The sequence below is a fragment of the Pogona vitticeps genome, chromosome 1, assembly GCF_051106095.1.
Source record: "Pogona vitticeps strain Pit_001003342236 chromosome 1, PviZW2.1, whole genome shotgun sequence".
Lineage (NCBI taxonomy): Eukaryota > Metazoa > Chordata > Lepidosauria > Squamata > Agamidae > Pogona > Pogona vitticeps.
This window is the reverse complement of record NC_135783.1, coordinates 248,299,785-248,320,833: the sequence shown is the minus strand read 5'-3', so window position 1 is coordinate 248,320,833 and position 21,049 is coordinate 248,299,785. Positions and strand designations below refer to the sequence as shown.

Genomic DNA, 21,049 nt, shown 5'->3' with positions numbered 1-21,049 from the left:
AACAAAGCTCCTATGCAGGGTGCACCTAGGACCTTTTGCTACTTGAAGCAAAACAATAGTGCCCCCATTTCACCCAAAGAAAGGTGCAAAGTACTGAAAGCCAACAACATCATTTTAGCCAGTAAGGCAAAAGATCCCATACAGTGATCCACCCCCAGATATGTGTTAGACCCAGATAGGTCCAGAAGTGAGAGGAAATCTAGTCAATAGCTTCCTGAAGATAGTCAGCTATTTGAACACTCCTCCCCCTTAGACTCACCATCTTCAGTTACAGTCGTCAGTGTCATCCGAATAAACGTTATCCAAGAATTGGCCCACAAATCACATATCTGCTGGTTTTAAGGTAGATTTTGTGAAATCTAAAAATTAGGGAACAATGATGAGTACACACTAAGAAAGGTAGCTTTGTTGATCTTTGGGGAAGACAAGACAAAACTTCATACTTGGGCAGTGCTTTTATCCAAATATTTGGCCAGATGCTGCAATGAAAAGGGCCACAATTAAACTTAATCACGAGATGAAGTATGCATACTGGATGATTTACTGGCAAATTGTCATGTATCAAATTACGTCTGGAATTTTATTTATAGCAATCCATTCTGGAGGCAACAGAGGAACGCTGGGCCAACATATTAATAGGAGAACCTGCTCCTTCACTCCCTATTTTGAAATATTGTTCCATTAACTTCCATTGATCCAAACATGCCTTGAAAATCTTAAAGAGTGCTTGCAGAACCACACAGGTCTTAGTTTGCAATTCTATGCACCCCTAATTAGGAGTAAACCTCACTGAACCCACTAGATCTTACCTCTGAGCAGTCATACACTCCGTGCAAGGACATACAATAATCTGCAATTAGTGGATCTGTTTTTTAACTGAGGTTTTGTCTGAAAAGTTAGTCATTGACATAAACTTGATCCGTTAGTGGATCATCACGCTAGGATTAAGACTGTTGAACTTGGAATGCCCTGAAATATTTAGAAAGTAGGCGTGCTAGTTTGGGAATTGTTTAGTTTATTCTGAACTGAATTTTTTGCCATCTTTTGTGCCATCTGCAGTACTGAAAGCCATCATTAAATTAGCTAGTTTAGTTGAAATCTTCTGGGAAACTGTGTTCTGTTTGAGAGTTGGGTTTTGTTTTCATTTTCCAGTGCAGGAGATATTGGGCAGAGGTGAGTAGGGATTGATCAGTCTGTAGAACTGTACAGCAGAAACCAAGAGATGTTAGCATGACCTCCATTTCAACTTGCCAGACACTGTTTCATGCCTGCAGCTTTATTAGGTGATCTTGTCATTTCTTATAACATTAATAGGGGTAAGCCTAGCCCATGCTTGGATGATAAGAGGTCTCTAGGGGAAACCTGAGTCCTTTGCAAAATAGTACTGGTGTTCTAGGAGGGAGCATTCCCCCCCGGCACCGATATACTATCTTTACTTGAACTGTTGATTGAAGATGTTTTGACAACAACCTGCTGTGAAAATTGTACTAGCCATAAGGAGAATCTAAATTCTTGTTGTCACAGTAGTTTCTGAGACTGACGTTGACTACTATCCTGTTGCTTAGTATAGTAAATTGTAATAAAGTAGGTGAGGAAATTCCTCTGTAAGTTCCATTGATTAACATGGGCCTACTCTAGTTGTGACTTACTATACTAAATCAATGGAACCTATAGTGAACTTGACTCAACAAATCCCCACCGACTCAATGGGCCTATTCTAGTGTGACTTATCAAGCTAAGCAACAAGATTTCGATGCTAATATGTCTAAAAAGTCTGCTAAAAACCCTTGTTGATTTCCCTGTCTATAAACTTCTCTATTTCAACCTTGAAATCTTCTCAGATACATTGATATTTTATCTGTTTTTTTTTAAAAAACTGACACACTGATATTATTTTATTATTCCATCAAACAAAGGATGCCTAAACTTCATTGGCTGAAATCTTGTTGTTGCTCTTTCTACAAAGCCCCATATAGAGTCAATTATTTTTAATACAGGAATGAGCACGCTAATCCATGAAAACAAGGCCCTTTCTAGGTTTAAGGGAAGAACTGAAGAACTGATATGAATTCCTTCCAAGAATTTCATCCGAGATATGGAGGAGGCTACTGTTTTGAAAATTGCCAGTGAAATTCTGAGAGCCTAGGTCTTTGCAGGCTTGGCAAATGAACAGAGCAATCTCTGCATGAGCATTGACAAAGGAAGGAAACCGGGAAGCAGAAAATGATGTTCTTTTGATACAGCGACCTCTTCAGAGCTTAAAGAACAATCTCAGGTAGTGTCCTAGTGTGCCAGCAGGATCTTGGTACATTTAGCACACTTTGCAAAGATCACAAAACAACTCTATTGCAAACACGAGAATCAAATGTAGCCTTATGCAAGTACAAGCCACTCTTTAGCCAATGCGCTACTGCAAGTGTTCCCAGGACCCACAGATTCCTGGCAGACTCAGAAGGACCAAATCTCATCTGATCTGTTGTTGGGGGGCACAGCTGGCCTTCCTGAAAAAAGTGCCACGAAAGAGGAAGGAATCCTGTGTCCAATCTCAGAAGAAAGGAAATTCTGAAAATTGGAGGAGAGGGTGACATGAGAGCTTAAGAACAAAGCTGTCACTTTGGCAGTGTATCTGTAAATGGAAAGATGGTGAAAAAAACCTCTCTCTCTCTCTCTCTCTGGAGGGGATAATTCTATATGAGGAGCTGTTATGTAGTGATGTTACTCAAGATGAGAGGTGCTGCTGCATCCCAGTGGTAGAGCACATGCTCTGCATGTAGACATTCCCAGGTTCAATCCCTGACATCTCCAGGTAGAACTAGGAAAGAACCTTACCTAAAACTTTCAAGAGCTCCTTCCAATCATTTCCCACAACACTGGGCTAGATGGAACAAAGGTCTCTTCTTCACGGTGAGGCAGCTTCCCAATCTATCCTGGCAATGCTGCAGAGCTTTCTGGTAGCAGGTAACATCAGGAGCATGGATGAGCCATTACCTTTAAGAAGATAAGAACTTTAGGGAATGATAAAGAGAGACTGGGGAAGAGCCTTGTTCCTGTAGGAATAGATAAGGAGGTTTCAACTTTAGAGTAGTTGGAAGGGGCAAGGTGAAAAAAACTGCCAGGGTACAGAGGACAACATGTGGTGCTGATGAAAGAGGCAGCAGCCGTGGGTCAGGTGGCACATCCCTGTCCCTGAGGGTATACAGAGGGACAGGAGGAGTAGGAGACGACTGTGTCCAATTAAAGAGTTAACTGTGCTGTAAATGCCACCTGCCCTCCATGTCCCTGTGGAAGAAGGGAACACAAATGAGCTTGTTCTAATTATCCCTCTGGCAAATGCACACACCAGCCAAGGGAAAAGAGTGCTTGTCATCTGTGGCCTTATCCAGGCATGCTTCTAGGGGGGGAGTGGATGGGGGAGAGCAGACACTTTGCAGAGCCCATGTAAAACACTTTTCATTGTGCTCCACATACATGCTTGCAAGCGCTCTTGTTTTCTAGCAAAGCTGAAACTGCCTGGAAGCCCTAGCTGTCTTTTTGGTTCCTGAAGTTATTCTTTTACTCAGGTCATGCAACTGTGTGAAGTCCCTTCTTATCTTTGTGTGACCTTATGAGGGATAGTACTCCTTATGGCTTTGTGCCCATGTCACTCAAACTCTTCTCTTGTCTGACACTGTTTCTGGCAATCCGAGAGGCCTACTGACCTGTGTTTCTCCCTTCAGATGGAGAAGTGGTCATGCAATCCAAGGCTGTTCTTGGCACTCAGCTGCTTTCTTCTCTACTAAATGCATAGAGATACTAGAAAGTGGAAAGTTAGCTTTTAGGATGGAGTCTTGCAAGGCAAAGATCATTTTAAAATAAACATGGCTCAGACATTCCAAGGGCGTCACTTGTTAATCATTATAACTATTCGTTCAAGTATGCCAGCCTTATATTCTTTGTAACCCCATATTGCAGACGAAAGGAGGAGGCTGAGAGAGGAATAGCTTGCATCAGGTCCCTTTCTCAACAGTGAGTTTGTAGTTGAGCAGAGATTTGAACAGGCATCATCTCAGCTCACACTCTTACCCAAAGTGGCGTTGAGGCTTTGAGACAGATGTCCAGAGTCCAATGTGATGGAATAAAGAGTGGGGAGCACCGTGCAGCAGGAGTAGTTAACCAGGTGAGGTTTTACTTACTTACTTACTTACTTACTTACTTACTTACTTACTTACTTACTTACTTACTTACTTACTTACTTACTTACTTACTTACTTACTTACTTACTTACTTAGTATCATTTGTAGGCTTTCTTTCTCCCAATGAAGGGACTCAAGGCGGCTCACAAAGTTAAAGCAAGTCAAATTAAAAAAGCAATAAATTATTCATTAAAAAGGAATTAAACCATAATAATAATTTAAAATACATTAAATGATTAAATACTTATAAAATTTAAAAACAAACTTACTAAGCTAAAAGCCAGTATACAGGACTTAATTATTAAAAACTTGTGAAAAGGTGGGTCTTCAGCTGTCAAAAAGGGAGAGGGCCAAAATAACGTAATTAATTTGAAAGGTGATTTCCAGTTTTCTGTAATTTTTTTGTAGGGTTATAGTCATGCTGCTTCCATGGTCATCATATTAAATACTGAAAATCCAGGAATGTGCCCATGTTTATTGCATGGCCAGTCCAAAAACTGAAGCATGACGGAGGAAACAAGCTTGCTTAAAGAGACCACACAAAGAGCTCTTACTGTTGATCAATTTTTGGACTCTGTGTCAAAATAATATAGTTTCTAGAAACAGCATACTTTATTTTCTACAAAAATCAGCTATAAAACTTTCAAAACATACTAGCTGGGAATTATTATGCTCTGAAACATGTGGATGCCATCAGGTTGCCTGCTTTTATTTTATAGCATAATAACCTTTGGGTTCAAGGGCAGCATTTACTTTCCAGCCTATATTCCAAACGTAGACGCAAAAGGAAAGTGAATTATACTATACTATGCAGCAGTAAATGATTCTTCAATAGTATGTCTAAACCAGAGGTTCCCAACTTTGGGTATCCCAGGTCTTCTTGGACTGCAACTCCCAGAAACCCTGGCCAGCAGTCCTGGCAGTGAAGGCTTCCAAAACTGCAAGGACACCGGGGTTACCCAAGGTTGGGAACCACTAGTCTAGAAGAAAATTGTGTCAGCATTGTGATGTGCCTTCTCAATTGCCCCAACTCATTCTACAGATATATACACAGCTTATGAATGGGGAATGTCTCTGCAATGAGCCCAGTAACCCTGGGATTCACTTTGGATCTAGGACATCTACAGAGACTTGACATTTCTACACAGCCCTTGCCTTTGCTGCTTGAAGTGATGATGATAACAGTTGTAGTTTCATAGAACTAATTGCTATTTTAAATTATTTAGATATGTTGGTACCAGATCATATGAAAGGGTATAAACACAGGGGGATACACCCATAAGTACAACTTCAGACTATACTTGAGAAGTTTCAGATCTATAGGAACACATAATTGCATCATTTAAACCAGATGGCCAACATTTTCCCACTCAAATACCTGTCTTTCACCTGTACGCCATTCAAGTGGCCTCTGGAGCTGCCAGGGTGTGCGGTTTTTGGTGTTTTGTTTTGTTTTGATTTGATTTCCACATTGCATTGAGAAGAGTTTGGCTTCTGTGCTTTTTTACTCCTGAGCTAGCACAGGTGTGAAAGATATAAATGCAGAGTATGCCAGCTGAAACCTAAAAATAAACAAAGATTTATTGGGACAAGCTTGCAAAATAAAAGGAATTTAAAGGCCCAGAACCTGACACACTGCCTCCTGGGCACCCTACCATTAAGACATGCTCTACATCAAGGTCAGTGGTAAGAAATGGGCATCAGTATTCAGCCAGCATTTTGCTGAGTTTTCTACACTGAAAAAAACAGGGCAGACTGGCATAGAGCAATATCTACAGGCTTTAGCCAGCAGAGTAAAAGAACATATGACAAAACATCAAATATGTAGGAGCTCTGTTGTTCCTTATCTACATATACACATGCCTATTTGACATATGTTTTTGCAGAAAAGTAACACCCAATTTATTATCATCAGAAAGTAGTAGTCTTTTGTATACAGAAGGCAACTGAACAATGGGATTTACTATACAAATGATTTCAGTCAGTGGAGAGAACTGGATAAACACAGAAGTAAACTAAGAGGTAACTGTAAGTAGAAATCTAGAAGGGCAATCAAACTATAGAAAGGTGGAAAATTGACGAGACATTTGTAACACAGATAACAACATATTATGACGGTATAACTTTATGTTCTCCTTCACCCCACCCCCCTTTTATCTCCTTTTACACCTTGTACCCTTTACCCTATCCCTAAGTCTAAAATAAAAAGGTTTTTTAAAATATGAAAGTAGTAAACTACTGAGCTTAGTGATCACTGATTAGCATCTTTGATATTGGCTGCAAAGTCCTCTAGTGAGATTAGAAAGGAGAAGAGATGGTCACAACTTGTCCCTACAGAAAATTATAATGCCACCAGTTTAGACTCTTCTAGAGTTCCCTTTCTCAAAACCAAGGAAAAAGGCTTTCTCTCAAAGTCAATCAGTGATTTCTACTAGTTTATATCTACTCAGAAGCAGATATTTCATAAAACCAATGACACTTTATCACCCATTCAAGGTCAGCCCAGTCCAAATATGTTGCAGTAAAACTGGAATAACTAAGATTATTCCAGCTAAATTTTGCAGATACAGAGATACAGGGGAGAGGGGAGAAGTTGGTACTACTCAAAATGTTCTGAAACTTTATCTGCTGCTTTTAGAACCAGAATGTAGCATCATCTGTCGGCCCCAAACTGAATACGATGCTGGTGTCCAGCAACCTAAGAACATCTCCTTTGCTTCAATCTAGTCAACTAGTGCCCCCTCAAAAATTTGCATCAAAATTGAGCTACTGTATGCTTTTAAAAAAGACCCCAAATCGTCCAATCTATATTTCTGTATCAAAGAAATAAAAATTGGCAGAACAAAATTTGTAACGTACATAATTAATGCAAAACGCCACAGTTCTGTATAATTTATGTTGCCCTTGCTAGCAAGTTGGAGGAACAATGATCATTGCATAGAACCTCTTGGTTGCTGGAAGCCTTGCTCTGCTACTTTTAAACAAACTACAAGCTCAACTTTGAAAGTAATTGAAATATTAAAATGTGTTTCTCTAGAAGCTGTATGCTGTATTTTTCAAAGTGGAAATTTTATCTATATGTGGGAATGATCACAGTAGCTTTTGTAAAATATTGTCCATGTCTTCTTTGAAAGTCTCTGCAATCATTGCTTTATTTTAGACAGAGCAATCCTGTCTTCCCACCTTTACAACATGATCACATGGAGGATGAAGTTGCTTTTTCACCAGCCTAGGGACCTGTCATGGTTTTCTGATCAAGCCCTACTCTTTACAGCCACTTAACTGGAGTACTCTTGCTCATCCTGGGATGGATGTGCCCAGGAAAAGTCAGATGTGGTGAAGACTGTGGAAATTTGACTGGAACCATATCCCCTGAGCAACATTGTTCTTCTCAAAGATATGCTAGGCTAACTAACTAGTTTCCCTAATCCTTTTGAACAAGTAAACGGGCTATTTACACACCTGTTGTTAAGCACATCTGAAGACTCTTTTGTGTTCTCTTAGAATAAAAGTAGCTTCCTGACCTACTGCCATTCCCACTGCTAAATCTGCATTTAAATCTGGGAAGGAAGCAGGCTGACATATTTCAAGTCTTGGTTAAGATAAGCAGTTAGAATCCTTGTGGGGCTGCTTTGATATACCTGCTGAAAAAGACAAGCATGGAAGCATCTGTTCCTTTACTCAGTCCTTCCTTTGAAGTGGTCAATAGCAGGAGATGAGTTTAAGGTGTGAACTGTCTGTTTACACACTGACCTCTGCCTCTGAGGTCAGCTTTCCAAGCCCACAGAAGCATAGAAGTGTTTAACAACTGAATTCCATATTTCATACACTCCAAATCCTCAGTCTCTTCACAGAAACAACTCTAGTTATCTCCATTGAAAGTTATTTAGTTGTAACAATACTACTTCAAGAGTTCCCATCAATAATATCTCCCAAATTTTTGTAAGAATTTGGAACTAGAAACAGTGGTGGGACAGAGATTTACTACATTTAAATATCTTTCCTTTATTGAGGAACAAGTTTGCAAGGTTTCAGGTAATCAGAGTAGGTCTTAGGGAACTGTGATGCTTCTCCTAGCTTTGTTACAAATCTTAAGGGAGGTTATGCTGAAGGAAAAGCGAAAAAGAAAGTTTGATTTTATTGTGTTTGGTAGTTTGAATGCTTGCATGCCCAATTCCTCTCCACTACCATGTGGCATCATGGCTCACTGGTTTAGCGTGAAGATATTTGTGGATACATAAATGTAATGCATGAGATGCATAATGTCAATGTTGATTTCCTGTGGGCAGTTGGTTGACCGGTCCCTTAAGAGAAATCATGTGTTTTTTGTTATTTGTTGTAAACTGCCCAGATTGGCCTTAGCTGCCAGATGGGTGGTATATAAACAAAGAAATAAAGAAACAAAAAACAAACAAACAAACAAACAAATAAATAAAATATGTCACTTTTTCAAATGCATCCACAGACACAGACAAACATATAATTTTGCAATTTTGCCACCACTCCATTTATTCTATGGTTAACAGCTTGGATGGAAGTCAGCTGCTATATCTGTTTAATCTTTACAAAGAAATAACTGTGGGCTTGATCAGATGGGCATTTTTCCCTCTGTTTGGTCTCCTTTGGGGATGGTTTGGTTCATTCTTTTTTTTTTCTGGCAATCACACAGTGCTGGAACAAACAAAACCCTCCTCAGATCTGTGCTAGGGTAAAGATAAAGGTTTCCCTTGACATTTAGTCCAGTCATGTCTGACTCTAGGGCGTGGTGCTCATCCCCGTTTCCAAGCCATAGAGCCAGCTGTTGTCTAAAGACAGTTTCCATGGTCATGTGGCAAGCACGACTACACAAATAATGCTGTTTATCTTCCCACCGAAGTGGTACCTATTTATCTACTCACATTTTTACATGCTTTTGAACTGCTAGGTTGGCAGAAGCTGGGACGTGTGACGGGAGCTCACTCCATCACGTGAATTCGATCTTACGAGTGCTGGTCTTCTGACCTTGCAGCACAGAGGCTTCTGCAGTTTAATCCGCAGTGCCACCACGTCCCTTCATCTGTCTTACCTGCCCCTATTTCAGCCCCTGTCAGTAGCTTCTACTTTTTCTTTTGGTGGGGGTAGGATGGCTCTGTTTTGGTCCATTTCCAGTGATCACTGGGAACAGATCGAAAGTGAACCTTCCTAGCTGTCAAGACTCAATCAACTGGAATTTTCAGTATCAGTGAGCCACTTCAGGATATCATCAAATTGAACACTTCCTCTTCTCCTTGGCAGAGAGGAACAGGAAGTAAATTTTTAAAAGACTCTGGTAGAGTCTGAGGTGCTGCATCACTTAAAAAGAAAAATAAATAATAATACTTCCTTTGGTTTCTCTAAAGGCAGTGGTCCCCAATCTTAGGCCTCCAGATGTTCTTGGACTACAACTCCCAGAAGCCTTCACCACCACCTCTGCTGGTCAGGATTTCTGGGAGTTGAAGTCCAAGAACATCTGGAGGCCCAAGGCTGGGAAGCACTGTCTTAAGGGACCGGTCAACAAACTACCCACAGCCAAATCAACACATCATGATATTGGAAGGAACCAGACCAAATACAGTTGCTTGAGCTCTGATATGCCATTTATATGTGAGGATCACATTCAATGGCATATAACACTTCCCGTTAACCCCAAGTACACTAGCCCGCTCCAGAAGAGCCCATGTAGACGGTTTCAACATTGGTCTGTCTCAGCATGTTAGCCAAATTAAAAGGAATGGGGAAAGTGGGAGAAGTGGGGGGGGGAAGCAAAATGTTGTGCCACTTTAAGGACTAACATATTTCTTTCAGTGTGAGCATTTATTTTACCATACAATTACTACAGGAAGAAACTGGCATTAAAAGCCATCAGTCATAAAGTGCTCCCAGGTTCAAACATGGGATTACTGCACCTGGAGAGGTACATTTGTTGGTGGAGCGAGGCTTCCTTTCATTGGGAAGAATATTAGCGTAACTTTCTGGAGCACTTGTTTGAACTGAGTATCACACACTTGTTTCTGTGCTCTTTAGAGAAGAGAATACAGTACTGTATTATGAAATGTAGAATCATCTGTACTGAGTAGAGTACTTCAAGATAATGAAAACAATTGTCACTGTTAAAAATTTATGTTAGTCAAGGAACAAATGGGCTTTATTAAGACAAGTGCAATTGGCTGTGTTACAGAGTTATGAATGATTTGATCTCTGTTTTTGTTTTTATATTACATTACATTTTGTTTTACATCCAGATATTTTTGTGGTGGCTAATGCCTAAATAATGAGAATGAAAGGGGAAGGAAGTTGAGTGGGTCTGAGTGTGTGCTGTGGTGCCCTTCTCAGTAGATAGCAACAGAGGTTGTTAAGGAACATTTGCACAGGTGAGCATCATTCCGGCCCCTGCACTTGAGTAGGGAGCAACTGAGCTCTTCCTGTGCTGTCATTGCCTCCCTGCTAGAACTGACTAATAGTTCAAGCAGGTTTAGTCTTAAGTGATTGCAATCACACTGAGTGTAGTTTTTATGGTGCAAAATGTGCCTCTGTTTACCTCTATGATCAAAGTCAAAAAGTACTGTTTATCAGACCACTAAATAATGTGGTTTTTGGACTATAAGAATAAGGGGGGGAATTCTAGGAGTTGTAGGCCAAAAGAATAACTTTTCCAAGCTCAACTATTTGTTTATTTGCTTGATTGCTTCTTTGCTTTTTAGGATTTCTTACTAGGCAGGAGGAGGCTGATCAATGAGACTGGGTGATGGAAGGTCTATGGAAGATTTTCTGCCTCTGTCAAGTTCTGTTATCAGTACTAGTTTACACTGTTGATCCTTTAGAGTGAAATGATGCAACGTGGTTTTTTTTTTTTTTTTTTTTTGCAATCCAGTTCATGCCAAGAACTTGACCACTATTTGTGAAAAAGCATGATACCAGTGAAAATTATTTAAGTACTGTACAACTTTCTTGTTGTTTGCCTTGTGAGAGTTTAGTAGAAAAAGTACTGGTCACATCAGCATCCTTGACTTTATGATAGGCACTACAACATGGCCCCTTTTGATACTGTTATTTGCATGAACTAAGAATGTACAAGGCTTCCATGCCGATACATCTACAAGGTAGGATTGCCTGTTTCTGAGCCAGTAGCAGGTCCTTGCTTATTGTCAGGTTATTGGTGATGTCTCTGTCACTTCTTCCAGAATTGAGGTCATTTCCCCCACCCTTCTTTCTGCCCTGCCTAAGGGGAGGTTGCTCACTTTGCCCAGTAATCATTCTGGTATCTCTTGACATTTTGAAGAGTGGAGAAGGAAGTGCCCCTGAGTTTTAATCTCTTCCCTGTCACAGCAATTACAGAATTGTCCTTCACTTGAGTTTCCATTGAGTTGTGTTTTCTCTCCAACCCTTCCCCCCCATGCCATTCCCCTCATACCCATGTTACACTGTGTTATCTATGTATTTAGATTCAGAGTCCGAGAACTAAAGACTATATTAACCACATGCAATATAGTCCTGTGCATATTTACTTACAAGTTAAATCCTACGCTGTTCAGTAGAGCCTTATTCCTTTGTCAACATACATAAAGTTATCTACTACTTCTGTACTTATCATTTCTCCACTGATATGAAATCAAATGCAAATTTAACATTGGAAAGTGTGCAGGGAAAGGAGAAATTCAATCTTCTTTATCCAGCACTTCCCGCCCATAAACTCTCTCTACGCAGCAGTGATGCTTAGAAAAATATTCGGGCTAATGGATGAGTTTATATAAGCCTAATTGCCACACTGAGGAGGGCCAGTGTGGCAATTAGGCTTGGGACACCAGACCCAAAGGTGTCACAGGTGCATCTTGCCCATGAGCTGATGGTTCTCACCCTTGCTTTACAAAGACAGTTTTCTTTGGAGGAAGAAGTACTAACAATAATACCCTGCATTTGTTTATAAATCTCCGGTTCCCTCTGTTACTACAGGAACACAAAATGAGACTGGCACATGGGCCAATCAGATTTATTTTTTATCCTAACATGCAAACAATAATCCAAAATGGTTACTTACAGCTTTCCTAGCGCACATGCATTGGTTTCCATTCTTACCTGGGCAGGTGGAAGGACTTGCATTCCAAATACCTGGTGCAGGCAGCTGGCCTCGTCCCCATCAACAACCTGTTCATAGGAAAGACTGAAAGGCATATCTTTGCATAATAGAAAAGGACAGCTCACAACATACCTGAAGAATGAAGCCCTGGCCAAACTGGGAGTGTTGCTTTGAAGCTTCCTAACCCAGTAAATATATTGGTGGTTGTGATATCCTTTAAAAATTTCCTGCTGATGAGTAAACTCTAGCTCCATTATACAGCTGGGACGGGGGTGGGGTGGGGAGATGTAGCAATGATCTTAGCAGAAGAAGATTTCAACAAACTGTAAGACTGATTCAACAGGATGGGGAAAAAATGACTTAATTATAGCAGATTGTAAAACTGTAATCAGAAGAGGAATCTGACTGTGTGGGTGGGGGGTGAAGTGAGGTCCAAGGAAGTACCGTTTGTACAGATTTGTATGGACACCTGATGAGTGCTTAAACTTACTGTATGTGTTATCTTTCCTGGTAGCTTCTCGCTTGTGGCAAGCTGGATATGCAGTTGTTGTCATGAGCACAGCCAAGGCCTCTCACGTGCCACTTTGAAGTGCTGCTGAAGAAGATGTACACAGTGCATGGTATTTATTCCATATGATGTAGAGAGTCTGCATCATACCGAGTCAGACTGCTCAGTCATCTTGTGCAGTCTACTCTGATAGCTGGCAGGCAGCTCTCCAGAGCATCAGGCAGAGGTTTTGCACAGCATATTGTGCATAATCCTTTTTACTGAAGATTTCATGGGTTGAACCTGGGACCTTGCGCATGCAGAGCATGTGCTGTAGTACTGAGTTATAATCCCTCTCCCAGGAGTAGCATTTGGGGAGATAATGAATTCTGTCTCCAATGAAGGTCTCCTCAACCTGTTGTCACAACATGGTGTTTCAAGAGCCACTTTGCACTTCCTTTCCCAAATACACTGAGCTCTTTAAGCATTTAAGATTCCACATAGGATTCTGAGTATTAAGGGCTAAAGTAACTAAGTTCACTGCTGTCCTTTGTGTGTTTACCTGGGAATAAATCCCACTGTGTTTGGTGGGAGATTTTTCCTAGAATTGTTTTTGAAAGACAATTTCTCTCTCTCTCCCTCACACACATGTACATGCATGCTCTTGAGGGAAATTAACCCTGCACATGCATGTTGCCATATGTATATATCTGTGCAGAGACATATCCTTGTAAATCTCTCCATGGTTCTATCCTTTTGAGAAGTGACAGATTTCTCTCTCTCTTTGCATTTTTGGAACAGGATATTCTTAGCAACAATTTCATAATTTTGGAATATCTTTTGCAAGTCATCTGGCAAGTCACCTCACTGTCATGTTTGGGGAGACTTACTAAACTGTGCAAGATGACACTTTAAAAATGTCATTGCATCACTGTGGCTTTTTGTAGTCTAATGTAATCATGTTGGTTTTATAGTTATATTTTTCTGACATGTAACATACAAAGAAGATACAAGTCAAATAATTATCACTGCTGCCATATTTTTTCTTTAGTAGGAGTTTTATGTCCTGAGTTTTGAAAAAAGGCTTTTGTGTATTATATTGGGTGTTCATTGCCCCCCCATCTCACTCTTGTGTCAGTATGTGTGCATGGAATTAATAGAATTGTTACTAGTAATAGAGAGGAAACTGAATACAGTAGCTTGAATTCTGTGGTTTCGCAGGATATGGCTCAATAGAGATTCTATGTCCATAATTTTGACCTCCTTGGATCCTCACTGAGATTACTTGTAATTGCAATATCTGTTGAAGTGAGGTGGTAAAGGAGATGAATATGTTTTACTTTTACTTTTGTGTGCACATTGTCTTCAGGGGCTTTGCAATCATAGGAGTCCATGTTGCTTTGACTGAGACGACAACAGAATACTGATTAGTTGAAAGACATGCCCTAGTTCTGCTCTCCAGCTTGATAATGAGAGAAACCTTCCTTCCTATGGTTAAGATTTGTTAGCAGAACTGATTATATGGTGTCTCTCATCTGGTCCTAGCTTTTGTAGGATCAAACTGAAAACCAGTTTTTGCCTCCAAGTGTTTAATGGGGGTCTGCCAGACAGTTCACAGTAGTTTGATCAGTGAGATGTATTGGTTTTGTGATTTCTTTATGACAAACAGGGTACACAGAACTATTTGGCTTTGTATAGGAATTAATCTGGTTGTTGTAAGGATTGTAACCAGAATATAAAGATTTCTTGCACATTTATTATTGTGGCCAGAAATAAAGGTAATGAAATTTTATTTCTTGAAAATAAGACTGTAAAATATTCCAACCCACCCCATCATAGGACTTCTGTAGCAACATATCTCACTCGGAGCAGTGCATCTCTAAAACATGAAATTTCTTGTCTAGGAGTGGATACAGTACTCTTAAGAAATTCAAAATAATTGGCATGGGGGATATCACTTTACTGTACGTTTTTAGTAGACCAACTTCTGTTCACATAGGAGTTTACAAGTTTCCAAATGGTATCAATCAGAGTATTTAAAAATCTTTTTTTGTTTGTTTGCTGTTATTGTAGCTGAGAACCTGGATATAAAAGAATGCAATGTTTTTTCTTTTCCTCACCAGAGAGCAGAAAGCAAACTACTAACTCCTAGAATCTCCCAGTCATCTTGGCCATTAGCCATGTTGGCTGGGGGATTTGGGGGATTTGAATCGAAAACGAACAGCCAGACAATATTTCCAAGCTATCTGTGAAAGCGGCATCATGTCCTATGGAGTATTTGTCCTGCAAGTTTTGCACATTCTTATAGTACGGTAGCCTCTTAAAACCTTTTTAGAGAGAGGACAAATGAAATGAGTATGCACATTATAGGAAATTATGCCTTTCTCATCCCACTGTCAAATTTTTAAGAAACTATTGTCCACAGCTTCTTCTATGGCATATCTGACAAAGTCTTTCGTGTGACTTCAAAGCCTTCTATTCAACATATGTGTTGGCCCTGTAACATTTTACTTGTTCTGTATTTCTTACTTTTTAGCCTCAATAGGGCAAAAAAATCGCTATACTGTATAAGAAACATCTTGGAATCTGAACTAGGAAAATGAGATGACCAGGTTGCATATGGAATTGACATTTCAAGTAAGATTCTGAACAAATAGAAATTGACATTAATTGAGTCATAGAAATTTGCTCCATCAAAAGGTCATGTTCACACATTCCAAAAGGGCTCCACACTGCTCAACCAAATGGGTCCTGATGTGCCTTCATGGGCAGAACTAGAGCATGTGAACCAAATATTTCATGAATATAAGCACATTTTGCTCAGCAGTATGTCCACAATGTTGACATCTCTCTCTCTCTTTCTTTTTTTAAAAGCCATATCAGTCTTGGAGCTCTAAGGCTGTGATGTAGTCTGTAGAAGGCCCATTCACATGTTAAGCATACACCTAGGGGTATACACCTCTTCGAAAAGTTGGGGTGCAACATATAGTCCTTGTCTAACTAGCCTTGAACCTGAGATTTATGTCTGATTGTATAGGATTTGCTATACCACTTAGAATTGAGTCTTGAATGGATTTCTTTTTACAATTTTTACAATTTATTTTAAAAATTGCTTTTATTTGTTGTAACTTGCCTTGGAAGTTCTTGAAGGGAAGGCCACACTATTAATTTAAAAATAAATAGGTAAATATCCTCCCCTACTTGGATAGTTTTTTTCATACATTACTGCCTCTATCTCACTTGAAGGCCTCCATCTCTGCCCTCTGGTATTGATACTCAGTCTTCTGAAACCTTATCCTACCTGACATAATGGGACAAAATGAAGGCAATGTAGATGAAACAAACAAACAAACCATATATATACTTGTCAGTTGTGGCAATCTTATTTTTATCTTTCCAGTGCTAGAATTCTACAACATTTCTGCCCCCTAAGTAGGCCAAATATTCTTCCTGATTCCACGTTGTGGAAGTTTGGCATGAAATGCTTATCAAACCAAGATGATTTGTGTCCCATGAGCAATCTCCTAATAAACTTTTGGATGGCAAGCATGTGCAAGGTGCTTCATTTTTTCAGAGAGGGACCCAATTAGGTCCTTGTGTGTTATGTCATTATTAGCCAGAGATTCTATTATTCTTTCCTGGAGGGAATCTGCTACAGCTTGGCTAGATAGAAATAGACCTGTGTGCATATTCTATTGGTATATATTATTCAGATTGCTTTTGTGATGAAAGCCACAAAGACCAGATTGCTTCACATTAGCACAGAATAATTCCCTCCCCTGTAACCCCTAATGATCCAAGGAGTTGCCTGTTAACGTGTCCAGACTGACAGTGCAGCAATATAATTATCTTCAGAAAACCCTCAACCCCCCATGTCTTTTTAAGTGCATATCCGACATGTATGGTAGCATACTACATTATTCATAACTGAAATCTCTTATAGCCCTTTCACAGCTATTTCATTCAGCTGAGGGAACACTTTTGTTATGTCTGAGATGCCCAGATATTTTTCAAAAAAGGGAATATTTGCATATCTTGTGGGAAATTATAACAGTTGCATACTGGTTTATTAACTTATCAAACACAGAATCCCTGAATTTTTCCAGCAAAACTACAAAAGCAAAGCAAAAGCCAAGAATAAAGCTCACCTACATTCATAACACTGAGAGATTCTGCAGTACCCCCCCCCCCGGTTCTTCCTGAACCTGTTGTTTGAGTGTAATTATAAAGAACACAAGTCTTATTTACAAGATTCTGGTAAGAATTACTGAGCTAATGAATGCAACATGCTCTGCTCAAGAGAACGGCCAGTATTTTTTTTTGGCTTTTGATGCTCTGTTAGGTGTCATTTACATTGACGGCTCTGTATAACCAACAGCAGCCATGTTGCTGTTACATATTTTTTTTTATAGTAGAATTGATTAAGGTACAGCTGATATCTTTTCCTGAATTGGTTAGAAGGAATGTCAGTAGTTCTAAATCCCATTTATTTTAGTGGAATGGGCTACGTCACACACCAGATATTTTTAAAATCGCAGATTAAAGACCTTGGGAATCATCTTCATGTTTGGACATTTTAGGAACCCACACCCTCCAACTGTGCCCAAATCTGGGAAAATCTACATTGTTAATATTTGTTCTGAATTCCTGTGATCAAAAACAACACACACACAAACACATACTTTGCAAGATTTACAGGGCTAATGTCTAATAAACATGTATTATTTGAACATGTTCTGTTCATTCTAAGGAATGTAGCAGAACTGTGGAGATGCTCATGGTTAATACTATATAGTATATAGCAGGCACAGAGTTCTGGAGTGGGATGTGAGAGAGCCACAATCAAACCTTGAAACCTTTTCTCCCTTCCCCTGCCCATCAAACTCACTGAGAAACGTGCAGGAATTGAAGGCACTGCTACTGCTGCTGCTTCAGATCTGGTTTAAATGTGATGGCTGTTGTGTTTAAAAAAATATTGCACCTGCTTGACATCGTGTATAAGCCAGCAACTGGTACATGCAACCACTAGCATGCTATCAACAGGACATATTGCCAAGAGCCACAGAACCTTGGTGTGCTAATGTTGCCCACAGATTCTTCTACCCAGATGTAGATGTGACATCATGTATATAGATTACTACAAGAACTAGCCCAAGTTTCATTGCCTGGAACAAGATGGTACCACGCCTTACTGGACATCCCAGTGTGGTGTAGTCAGTGAAACTCACTGGGGGAACTGGTAAAACCACTCCATAAAAACCACTCCTTGAAAGCCCTATTAGGGTTGCTAAAAGCCCATTCTGATTTTACAGCATAGGACACACAAACACAACTGAATGTACAATTGAATTTTTACTTCAACACTCTTGATGAATCAATATCTTTTATTGCACATGAAGGCAACTGGCTCATTCAAATGCTGCATGACAAGTTGCATGGCATATGAACAGAAAGGGTTCTGTCCTCCAGAAGGGGACAGAGGGAAATGTCTGAGGTTAGAAGTCCTCCTTTTCTGCACGCCAGGGCCTGCCTAATGGCAGGACCGGTCCTGATTACCACAACAGTTGTGAGAAAAAGAAACTAGAATCTGGGATACAAGAATTCTAGGCCCATGTATTACATCCATCAAGTGCAGCTTTTTTGGTGACAGCTGAAATGTATTTTGCGTGCAACAAAGTGCAATATACATTAGAAACAATGAATGCAAATTATATTTTTCTCTTTACCTCATCATATTCTCCTTCTGAATATCTAAAAGCCCCAGTAATTATATGGACTATCTGAGGTTCTCAGTTATTTCCCCTTGTGAAAACAACTTCTTTTTAAAAATTATGTTGTTGTTCTGTTCTTCAACACATCTACAGGGCATATTCCTCTTCATGGCTGTGTTCAGATCTGACCTGCCTGTGTTATCATGTTGCCTTTCTCTCTTTGGGGATATATTCTCACAAGGTTTTCCAAAGAGTATTGGTGTCAATTGTAATTTGAATCTGATTGACTTTTCTCACTTGCTTCAAGACCAAGAATGTAGTTTCACAGAGAATTTGAAACTACAGCCCACTTACAGTATACAGTGGTGCCTCGCATAACGATTTTAATTGGTTCCAAAAAAAACGTTATGTGAAACATCGTTATGCGAAACACCATTTTCCATAGGAATGCATTGGAAACCGGTTAATCCGTTCCAATAGGCACGGATTGCCGTCCTTAAGCGAAAAAACCCATAGGAAACATCGTTAAACGATACAATGTTTCCTCCATTGGAATGTATTGTAGCTGACTCAATACATTTCAATGGCTTTGCGAAGTCAATTTTTGCAAAATTAAGTGTGTCATAAAAGGGTCAAAAATGGTTTTAAATGCTTGGATTAGCTTCTGCACCCTCTAAAACGGATGCAAAAGTTAATTTGGCTTTGATCTGACTTTTCGTTAATTAATGGTGAATTTTTGCCCCCCAACTTTTGACAGCTGTCAAAATCTGACAGCTCCATTATTTCCTATGGGGGAAGAAAAAATTCACAAAAAATTAATGAAGACACAGCAACTGTTCTAAATGCTTGGATTCGTTAGAGGACCCCCTAAGTCGTGTGCAAACCTGATTTGGCTTTGATCTGAACTTTCGTTAATTTATGGCGAATTGTTTTCTCCCCCATAGGAAAGCATGGAGCTGTCAGATTTTGACAGGTCCATTGGTTCCTATGGGCCGGAAAAAAAAAATTAACCATAAATTAACGAAAAGTCAGATCAAAGCCAAATCAGGTTTGCACATGACTTAGGGGGTCCTCTAACGAATCCAAGCATTTAGAACCGTTTTTGACTCTTCTAAGACACCTTTTTAATTGAAAAAAGAAACATTGTTAAGTGAAGCAGGGGACCTAAAATCGCATTCGTTATGCGAAGCATGGTCCCAAACTTCGCTAAGTGAAAATCGCCCATAGGAAACATCGTTATACGGTGCATATTATTTTCTAAAAAAACACATCGTTATGCGAATTAATCGCTAAACGAGGCAATCGTTAAGCGAGGCACCACTGTATATGCACTATTGTTTAACTCTGGTGTTTAAAAAAAAACTGCTCAGCAATTCTGGGTGACGTGCTGCTGTTTCCACATATTTTTCTGACAAAGTGAGGTAGTAGTGTCAGTCAGGTAAAAGACCTAAACATAGCTTAATTGGATGAGCTCCTGAACATGTTTTCAAAGCCAGGGCTTAGCCTCTGAGTGTATGAAATAGATAGGAAGACTTTTGCATAAAGCTCCTTTTAGGAAAATAAACATCCCCTTGACTCCTCAGCAACAGTCCTGACTCCATATAAATGGTTCGCAGTGTTTTTGATTTCACTTTCCACAAGCCTAAGAAAATCAACTTCCTTGCCTTAGAGCTACCTTTTTCCCTGCATGTTTTGGGTATATGAACACAAGCATGACAACCAAAAATGTTCATATGTTTCAAACAAAGTTGTCTCCCATGTAACAGAAAATAGGGTGTATTTTCTATTGCAGAGTTCCACATTCTGTTCATAATATAATTAGTACATTTTATGGCTTTATCCCAAAAACTACTGGGCAACTTGGCATCAGCAAGTAATGAGTCTAACACAGTTTGCAAAACTCCATTTCTTCTTTCTGCAACTCTATTCTCAACAGGTGTGGTTACATTTGTACACCCATGATGAATGCCTTTTTTCTTAAGCCAATCTACAAAATAATGTGCTAAAAACTCTCCCCCTCGATCTGTCTGTACAGACACTATGGGAGTACTAAATCTTCATTCTACCATAGCAACAAAACCTTTAAACCTTTGGAAAGTTTCACTCTTATGTTTCATTACATAGGCATAGCTATAACATGAGTAGTCTTCTGTTATAGTTAAACAGAACCTATCACCACCTTTTGTGGGCTGCATTGGTCCCACAACATCAAGATGAACCAACTGAAAAATCTTGTCAGTGACTCTTTTGCTTTTCTCGCTCACAGGAAAAGCTTTTGACCTGGTTAATTTACATATGTTACAATCTAAATATTTCTCACAGTTTTTAATATTTAGATCAGACACAATTTCTTTAGTTTTGTTTAAAACTCCAAAGCTTACATGACCTAACTTTCTATGTAGGCTATGTATACAGTTTTCATGTGGTTTTGAGTTGTTAAGCACATTTATGGTTTCATACATTTGGCTCTGATTCATCACATATAGATTATCTTTTAGATACAGTGGGGTCTTGACTTGAGAACTTAATCCGTATTGGAAGGCGGTTCTCAAGTCAAAAAGTTCTCAGGTCAAATCTGCATTTCCCA

At 39.5% G+C, this 21,049-nt stretch overlaps 1 protein-coding gene across 9 annotated transcripts in view; it reads left to right on the top strand.

Annotated features, from left to right (window-relative positions):
* Positions 1-21,049, top strand: part of SYT7 (synaptotagmin 7) — a 295,759-nt gene that overhangs the window by 48,146 nt on the left and 226,564 nt on the right. The window lies entirely within an intron of this gene.